This window comes from Dermacentor albipictus, chromosome 7 (assembly GCF_038994185.2).
Source record: "Dermacentor albipictus isolate Rhodes 1998 colony chromosome 7, USDA_Dalb.pri_finalv2, whole genome shotgun sequence".
Taxonomy (NCBI): Eukaryota; Metazoa; Arthropoda; class Arachnida; order Ixodida; family Ixodidae; genus Dermacentor; species Dermacentor albipictus.
The window spans coordinates 105,837,889-105,846,320 of NC_091827.1; the positions used below are offsets into that span (position 1 = coordinate 105,837,889).

The 8,432-nt window shown below is 42.5% G+C and overlaps 1 long non-coding RNA gene across 1 annotated transcript; it reads left to right on the forward strand.

The window, feature by feature from the left end:
• Nucleotides 1-266: 266 nt before the first annotated feature.
• Nucleotides 267-7,740, forward strand: LOC139048109 (uncharacterized). Its single transcript, XR_011507521.1, has 4 exons — nucleotides 267-705; nucleotides 1,700-1,804; nucleotides 4,685-4,829; nucleotides 7,613-7,740. It is a non-coding gene; the product is annotated as an uncharacterized lncRNA (long non-coding RNA).
• Nucleotides 7,741-8,432: the final 692 nt, after the last annotated feature.

The window sequence follows — 8,432 nt, forward strand, 5'->3', positions numbered from 1 at the left end:
ACAGAGAACAGAACGACAGTCACAACGTCCCAAAATACGACAGACTGAAAATTTCCTGTTGTGTTATTCAAGTGGGTGGGACGTCTATACGGCGTATACGCACATTGCTGTCCTCTCTATTAAAAGCAACGTTGCTGAAACACGTCGTACAAGACGCTGTACGACTCGCATAACATCGAAATACAACGCCGTCACCATCCATGAGATCACCGAAAGCACGGTCGCTTTCGGTGGCGGCCTACAGATGGCAGCACAGGTAGCGCCGGTAAAGTTACAGGTGATATTATTTTGCCGTCTTCAGCCTTAGCTACATGTGAGTGCGCGCTGCATTGACGCCGTCCGATGCAGTTGTTTAATCGTGTGTACGCTGTGCCGAGAGTAATTGTGGTGCATTTTGTATTCATTGAGAATCACAAAACCCCTGGGACCGCGTAATGTAGCCCGCAGTATCCTTCGTGTGGTGCGCCGATGTCGAAGGTATGAGCCTTCGCCACTTTCTTTGTTCCGGGCTCACGAAAAGGATCTCCTCCTCTGGCACTCTCGCATCGTATCACACTGTACGGAAGAATTTGGTGAAAATTGTGCTCTTACGTCCTGTAGTTGATCCGCAATTCAACAGTGTGTGCGCCGGAAGGACCGTTGGTGCAGTCGATGCCGCGGCACCTGTGACGCTAAAAGGAGCGTTTTCCGAGTACGCCTAGAAAGGTAAGTCCGGCGCTTGCGCGCATTCTTCCTGTCTCTGGTTCGTGAAGTGTGCGTTCTTGTACGTATCGCAAGATCCGTACAACAACCGAATCCGAATGAGTAAAGCAGCAAGAATTATAAATGTGCTTTTCAAATGGTTGTTCTTCATGTCGCAGTGCACATTTAGCAAAAAGTTCCATGGAAATTGCCCTAAAACGTATTCATGTTACCAACAGCTCTATCTGTGGTTTATTTACTTTCACCTATGAAGCACGCTAGCGCGGGTGGTTCTTTGATCTAAATGGGCACAAAAATTCAAGCAAAGAAAGTTACTGTTTGTGTACATAATTTTTCATTGAGAAATGGTATAGGCATTTCCAGAAGTAGTACGTCGATGTGTCGTCTTCACAGCTAACAGCTGCGCGAGATAGCACCCGATTTCTTCGTCGACGCATGGCCAGATTTTCAGCTTGTATGAAAATTCGTCTGTTTATAGAGTGTCGTCAGATGACGTGTATTAGTGTTCTGTGTGTTTTCGTGTACTTGTAAAGGGTTCCGATCTTGCAGAGAAGCCGAAATTACAAAAGCAATGTTTCTTTTTAATCGAAAAATCTTTCTCTTTTCTGTATTGTCTCTCCAGAAAAAGAGGTGGTCTGTTGAAATTTTGAGCGCATCGTCCTTTGGGAGCAGTGCTTTGTTGCGCCGCATAAACAAATTAGGTTTTGGAACGCTTTTCATGTCCTAAGGAATTTTTTGATAGTACAACTCACATTTCACGTTATACAGCTGTACGTTTGTGTGAACCTTTTCATAGTAGATTCATGTTTGCTACAGTTCGATTTACGTGTTATTTAACCGCCTGTGATGTTACGGTCAGATATTTGCACAACCAGTTGCAGCTTCATGTAACTGGTTGTATGAGACTTTTTTTCAAAATATGACGTGATCTTTTTATATCACAAGTTTGCAGTTGGTTGCAGGGATTACAATAAATTAGGCATTTATTATTGTTTAGGGATGACAAGATTTTGTGAACCAGAGGCACCTCCACATATGCACCTGCGGCACTTCTGCAGCCTCAACAGCACGGCAAAGTACCTGATGAGCATGCTGTGACAAGGTGCGTGCAAAGCAGTTGCTGCCACTTACACGAGCTGCAGATTTTGTTGGTATCATCCATGTTTGGAAACTCTCCTGAATTTTTCCTGGGTTTACAAATGTGGGCTCATTTTACAATTTTATGAATGTCACTTTAGAAAGACAATGAAGTTGTGTTGGTTAAGATGTTTTAAAGCTGTTGAGAGATTAAGGGCATGACATTGTTAAAATGCATGTAAAAAATAAATTGTAATGGTACTGGTTTATTATTAGCGATGCAATATCTCTAACGAGAACATCAGAGGGGCACTTGCTTTAGGGAAGTTTGGTCAGATAAATTCATGGAGCAGCGTAAAGCGGCAGCAGCAAACACGCTGAAAAAGCTCTGTAATCTAAAAAAAGAAAACAAAGTTGTCAGTTACTGGTTTCAAGTTCGCTGCTGCTTTTTGTGCTGCACTACAAGTTAAATAATGGTTGATAATGTGTGTGTGACGTAATAGTTCTGCGCAAACACACGAGGTGGAGAGAAGTAATTATTGAAGGGAAAATCAGACATCCGCCCGCTCATAGCATTTGCTACAAAGGAAAGCCGCACAGTTGAAGAAAAATTCGTCCTGGTCCGGGACTCGAACCCCGGACTACCACCTTTCCGATGCAGCCACTCTACCATCTGAGATAACCAGGTGGCTAGCACATGGCAGGGCGAAGTCGAATTAGTTGACAACGCGAAGCAAAGGCAAGGGTTTGACGTAATATTTTTTCCCCTTTATTAATTACCTCTCTACACCTTACGCGTTTCCGCAGAACTATTACGTCAGACCCTTGCCTTTGCTTCATGTTGTCGACAAATTCGAATTCGCCCGGCCATCTGCTAGCCGCCTGGTTATCTTAGATTGTAAAGCGGCTGTCCCGGAAAGACAGTGGTCCCGGACCTGGACGGTTTCTTTTTTTCAACTGTGAGGCTTTCCTTTCGAGGAATCCGTACGGGTTTCTTTTGTAGCAATTGCTGCGAGTGGGTGGATGTGCGATTTTCCCTTTATTAATAATGTGTGTGAGTATGCAACAATGCGGGTGCTGAGAGCAAGCTTTAAAATAATGTGTGCTATGTCCCCGACAAAGAATTTAGTGTCTGCAGCATTTTTACAAAATATTATGTTCACAGGTTGGCAGGTATGACATAATGTACAACGATAATGTACAACGCTTTTGCTGTAGATGCCATATTCATAACGTCCATTTTCTGTCTACTTGAATCGTATATTTAGAATTTGGCCCACCTTCAGTTTGATCAAGTTACATAGGTAGCCCCCTCTGAGGTAAATATAATTAGGGGCTATTGTAGATAAGCATGATATACCTACTCACTGTATTGTGACATATATTTTTAGGGACTGTGTTGTGAGGCATGCATATCCTTTTACCTGTATGTCTTGCTGTAGGTTGCCCGACAAAAGCATAAATGCTCTGCCCATCTTTATTATTGTGCTTTCATGTAGAATTCTAACATCTGTGCCCACATAGACTCCATGTTCTTAATTACATTTTTCTAAGTATTCACTGTTGTGCATTCCATTATTGTGTTACATTACTGTAACAAAACACTTCAAACAAACAACTTCAAAACAAAAAGCCACGAAAGGTGGCTTAAAAGTGTATGATGCTTGGAATTCTACATTCCATCCCCTAAAGCGCTACCAGTAGTAAAATATTCCTAATTGTCTTTTTATAATAATATTTGGGGTTTTACATGCCAAAACCACTTTCTGATTATGAGGCACGCCGTAGTGGAGGACTCCGGAAATTTTGACCACCTGGGGTTCTTTACCGTGCACCTAAATCTAAGTACACGGGTGTTTTCGCATTTCGCCCCCATCGGAATGCGGCCACCGTGGCCCGGATTCGATCCCGCGACCTCGTGCTCAGCAGCCCGACACCATAGCCACTGAGCAACCACGGCGGGTTAATTGTCTTTTTTTATAAGCTAGCTGCCAGATACATAGTCTCATTATGAGAGTATGTTATTTTTTTTTTCTTTGGTCTGACTTGTTTTGTTGAATGTTCTCCTTGTTAGTTGAGAATTTGTTTTCTTGCCACCGCATGCAATTCTCCAACTGGAGCCTATGAGCTATGTGTATAATAAATAAGTAAATTCCTAAAGCATGCAACAAACCATGCAGCATAGCATTTAAATGTTGCCAGTTTATAATGCTTCTCGAGTGCAGCGCAGCATGGAGCTTGAGGCTGATCTCTTCAGATGTAAAAAAAATGGCAGGTTATGAAAATGTGGTCCTACAAACTGCTGGTTACGCATGTTAGTCAGCCTGTTGCAGTGGTCACAAGTGAGAATGTAACCAAAAGCTGGGCGTGCTCGGCCATTTTGCATATGGCACAAGATAAAGCTTCACCTCTGCTATTGCTTCTCTTATAATAATGGCCTCCGAGTATACATGCCGAGTTATGCTTCTGGGGACACTTATTAGTTAACCTTATCAGGTAATACCATTAGCCTTATGGGTGCTATAATGTTGCAGTGCCTGCAGGATGGCCAGCATTACAATACACATTAAAATTATTGCACAAGTCATGCAATGGTATCGGGATTGGCCCACCAAGTGACACCCTTTAATTACACTATACCTGAGATCAGCCCAGCTCACTCAGTCAGGGAGACATCCATGCATAAGGGGAGGGGTATAGCAAATAGAGGGCGTTTGATTGATCTTTCTCACATAGATAGCTCATACATATCTTTCTTAAATTGGATGCTTTGTTGCTCAAAGTGAAGTTACTTATGTGCATAATGTCAGCATTTCGATCCTATTTATGCCTAACGAAAGTTGCTTTGTTCAGCGTCACTTTTTATATTGTTTCGCTTGTGATTCTAAGCTCACTTGTTTTATAGCTGCTATAGGTATGGCTGGACCTGGAGAAGGAGTGTAAGCAGACCATGCTATGTTGCTGATCTGCGCTGATCTCCACATCCAAGTTGGTCCCGCGACAGTTGGGCGCCATTGTGCCTTGCTTCATTGAGAAGGTGATATAATATGGTGAGCTTGTACTTTAATATCGGTATTGAAAATTATGTTAAGGAAAAAAGACAAGGATTGGTCTTTATGGTAGATACACTCATGTTCTTTCTTTAAGGCGTTCTTTTGACACTGTTCTGCATGGACATATTTTTAGAGAATTACAACAGTCCTTTATTGCAAAGTGCCATGGCGCTAGTTTATGCGTTAAACTAGTGCTCTTTCACTAAAAAAAGACGTATTTAGCACGCAATTCACAAGGAAAGAAAGGAGGCAACAGGACAGAGTGCTACTAACAGTTCAGTATTATAGCTCGCACAGTAATATTGTGCAAAAGGTGAAAGGGGGGAGAATAGATCTGAATACATATTGTTTGCACAGAAACAAAAAGGACGCATCACATGGTGAGTGTGACACTTGTTTTACATTGATATGAAGCAGTCTCACTGCCTAGTAATTCTTTGCATGGGGAGCTAGTGCTAGGTTCCTCGTCATACATATAAGAAAAGCCTCAGATATCTCTCCAGCGCTTTTGTCTTTATATTTTGTCACGATCAAGCAGCTTTCAAACATAGGTGCATGTGCACTGAGAGTAGTGCACTACCACTGCTAACTGACCCACGCATCAAGTTTGCTTGGTCACGCTGCCAGTCATTTATACATTGGCCGGTTTATCCGATGCAGCCTCTACTGCACGAAATGGTATGTGATAGACACTGCACCTGTGTACTGTACGTGCTTTCTTACATGATTTTTTTTTTCAGAGATAGTGATGCAGGCTTTTTCATTATTTACATGCCTACACAACAAACCAAGCATTATCTGTGCTTAGAAAGAATTGTAGGAAAATCCAGCATGAGGCAACTGTTCTCAGCACGAAACAAACTTGATTCGTAGGTTTTCGTTCATTATTGCGATCACACTAAGGCAGACAAGCTTGTAGGCTGTGCTTCTGCAATTTGTACAGCACACTGACAGCACTGGTGTGGGCCTCATCTGTGGGCTGACTGATGGCACCTTCTACGGCGCAGACCACTTGTGTTGGGCGAGGCACCAATGTTGACGTTTGTTCCCTTGTGCAAAACAGCAGTCCTAGGTTTAGAGTAGTTGTAGGAAGACAAGGTAAACATAACTTCCATGGCTTGAGTGGGCTCATTTCTCTTGGGGCATCTAGCTTTTTTTCTTGCAACTGTGCAGAGGTGCTTCCCTAGAGTCAGCATGAAAATGGCATAGAGTTGTGCATTCGGGAACTCCTGAACAATGATCTGCCATAGTTAGGGCCTTGCGAAAATGCACTGTCTACCAAGTGGTAGAAGGTGCATTATTCAGCCACTGATTTCCTGTTGGCATGATTGCACTCATGCTGTCAGTAATTTCTTGGCTTGCCGAATTATCTTGAGGCCCCACGCTGATGATGCTGCCGATTTCTTCATGTGCAGATTTTCAGGATGAGGTTTTTGCTTTGCAAACGTTGTTGAAAGGTAGGTGGTGCTTACAGGTAGCTATTCTAAATATTAGTGAAATGAATTGGCCCATCTTGCTTCGTCAAACATCGTCACGCCGACATCAGTTGCACAAACAAAAAACCTGGCCTACTTGCAGCGTCGTGCACGAAGAAACAAACAAATCAGCTGCTGGATTGTCTTGACATTGCATACTAAGCTGAGACCGGAACTGCTGTAGCTACAAACCAGGCAGAGACGATGATTATGAGCAGGGATTTGCAGTAGCGCCACTTCGTGGGGCAGCAAGGAGGCTCCGTTCAAAACAAAAATGGCGTTCAGCAAGTAGAACCATGCAACGGTCAGAGTCGGTGCATGGTGCTCTCGATCAAGTTGGCTCAAGGATTGTCCGAAAAATCAGACGAGAGGTTGCAAGGCGTCCGAATTTTTGGAAGTTGTTATACATTATGGTCCATGGGGAGAATGGCGATGCTGTGAAGCAGACCGAGTAATCATGTCCGGAAAATCAGTCGGCGACTGTACCTATACCTATGTGTCTATGTATACCTAGTTGCAACAGTGTTTGCTATGATCTATGCCAGAATTGCTGTTGCCCATAGATGCACAACATGTCGGGTGTCAAATTGTTAAATACCTTGCAAAAGTGATCTACGCCAAAATACCGCTTCTGCTATGTTTCGCTATTGCAAGAAATTTAGCGGCTGCTGGCACCTACCTTAAAAGGCTTTATATGGTCTTCGCATGGCCAGGGCCTTCTACTTTTGTGAGTTTGCTTATCTCGAAATTTACCCCGGTTTTTGTAACTTGAAGTTGGTGGGATCCCTAGTCTCCTTTAACGTGTACCCAATAGAGCTTACATAGGGGTTTTGGCATTTCCCTGCCATCTAAATGCAGCCATTGTGGCCAGGATTCAATCCCATGCCCTCTGCCTGAGCAGCGCAATGTCAAAGCCAGTACACTGCGGTATTTTGCTGGCAGAAGGGTTTAGTTTCTGAATAATTTATTATCTCAACCTGTCGGTGTTGTTTTTAAAAGTATTTCATGTTTGTATTCTGTTGCTTCAATACTAGTAGTTATTGTTAATCAAACGATGTGTCCATCTTTTTCCTATAAGACTTGCTTCAATCGCCTGCTAATTATGACAGCTTATTCTCCCACAGTAATCCATGTTCCCTTGAAACATCGGCAGTGCATGAAACCACATATTTTTCAATAAGATTTATTCATTATCTTTTATGACCGGAATGCTGAACCTTTCTTATCTGTGAGAACATAGGCAAATTTGCCTATGTGCTAACCTGTTGCATGAGTCAAGATAAATTATTGGCTTTACTTTTTCAGGTGCCCTGCTCGCTCTCACCCAAGCAACCCACTCCAGCGGTCTTCTCTCGGCAGACTGGATGCATCGAAATACCATTAGAAGGTCCAATAAACAGTCCTTGGGACATTTATGACATGCTTTTATTTAAGCCGGAGGACTTCAGGCTTAATGAAAGCTCAAGTGGGTGTACAGAAATACCTACGTAAAGTATACTTGTCTTTTTCACTTACAAGTACATGCCAATACTTTGCCTGACATTTTTCACCCCAAAATTACGCTTTACTGTGGATTTGTGAACAAACCATTACAGCAAAAAGCACTGCATTAAGACGAGTACAAGTAATCGAACATATACTAAACTTGCAAGAATTACATTTGCATACTTGTAGTAAATATGAAAATGAGGTACAATCTTCTTCAGGGTGCATTTTCTTGTAGGTCATACATAGAGAACGTACTCGTGGGTCATACAAAACTTGTTCATGATGTATCACATCAGTGTTGGTAGTGCTAATCAATTTATGCCAAAAATTGTGTTCATCTTCGTATCAAGCAATGTACCAGGCAAACCTACATATGAAAGTGGCATTCTTGTTGCGAACCTAATGCAGATCTACTTCTCTTCAATGCTGATCGCAAATACACAAGTGTACAAAATAGGTGTAAAGAGTACATTATATTAAGCAACATCAATCCATTCTGAAAGGACCTGGTATGGATGTAGCAAAAAATAGGTCTGAACAGGGCCAAACAGGTCTGGGTTAGATAGGACGGGATTAAACGGGTCAGGATTAAACAGGATTCAAACGGGTCAGGATTAAACAGGATTTAAACGGGTCA